This window comes from Uranotaenia lowii, chromosome 3 (genome assembly GCF_029784155.1).
Source record: "Uranotaenia lowii strain MFRU-FL chromosome 3, ASM2978415v1, whole genome shotgun sequence".
NCBI lineage: Eukaryota > Metazoa > Arthropoda > Insecta > Diptera > Culicidae > Uranotaenia > Uranotaenia lowii.
In genome coordinates this window covers 224599348-224600460 of record NC_073693.1, presented here as the reverse complement: position 1 = coordinate 224600460, position 1113 = coordinate 224599348, and the positions used below count along the sequence as shown (strand labels likewise).

At 33.2% G+C, this 1113-nt stretch overlaps 1 non-coding gene across 1 annotated transcript; it reads left to right on the top strand.

The window, feature by feature from the left end:
• Positions 1 to 346: 346 nt before the first annotated feature.
• On the top strand, positions 347 to 453 carry LOC129758890 (U6 spliceosomal RNA). Its single transcript, XR_008740114.1, has one exon. It is a non-coding gene; the product is annotated as a U6 spliceosomal RNA (small nuclear RNA).
• Positions 454 to 1113: the final 660 nt, after the last annotated feature.

Genomic DNA, 1113 nt, shown 5'->3' with positions numbered 1-1113 from the left:
GAATGTATGTTGCACCTTTTTGATGTTTCTCATAACAGCTTTAGAGCAAGTTCATTCGTGGTTAGGAAAAAGTGATAGAAATTTTGACATTGTAGTCAATTTTGAAAACTTTGCCATGCGAAAATGTTTTCAAGATCTTTGACCGTTGTTTTTTTTTTCACAACACTGTTTCTATTTCAGCCGTATGTGATAGAAATCGAGTTATTTTTGCATCACAGCATGCGAAAATAGAACACGTGTTGTAGAAAAAATTTGACGGCAGTAGATCTTGAAAATGTGTTTGTATGGTAAAGTTTTCAAAATGTGCTACAAGTGTAAAAATTTCTACCAATTGTTCCTAACACTTGTCCTAGCTTCGGCTGGACATATACTAAAATTGGAACGATACAGAGAAGATTAGCATGGCCCCTGCGCAAGGATGACACGCAAAATCGTGAAGCGTTCCACATTTTTTTCTCATTTGGAAAAGCTTAAACAAAATATAAGAAACGCGCGATTTAATTCCAAGCACCTGTTTGAAAAGCATTTCAGAAATCATTTGAATTTTTTCTAAGCTGTTTGTAATTAAACTATAACTAACCATAAGCAAAAACAACAAAAGTGAACATATTATTGTAATTTGAAAAATAAAGGTAATTTGAAAAAAAAAAAAAAAAAACACGAATGAACTTGCTCTAAGGCTGTGAACTTGCTCTTAGTGACTGTGAAGGTGTAAAAGTTTTTGTTTTTGAGTCAAGAGCTACCTTAAACTGAGGTTACTATGATCACCGAAGTAGCTTTGATCAACATGAAATTTTTCCAGATAATCAACAATTACTAAACCATTGGCGATTTGCAGCTCAAAACGACACTCAGAGGGCCCTGCGATCAAAATCAAGGTCTATACACACCTTGATCAAAATGATGATGTTATGAGCTCTTATGTCAAAACACATATTAATTCTCCAAAACAACATAAAAATTTGCGAAATTTTGGCGTTCAATAAAATAATTATAAGGATTTGACGACACAATAAGGTAAGAAAAATGTGAATAATGTTGACCTGTAAAATGTTGAATCTTCATTTAACTTTAGTTTCTGGAAAATAAGCCGCAGCTTGGGAGAAATACCTG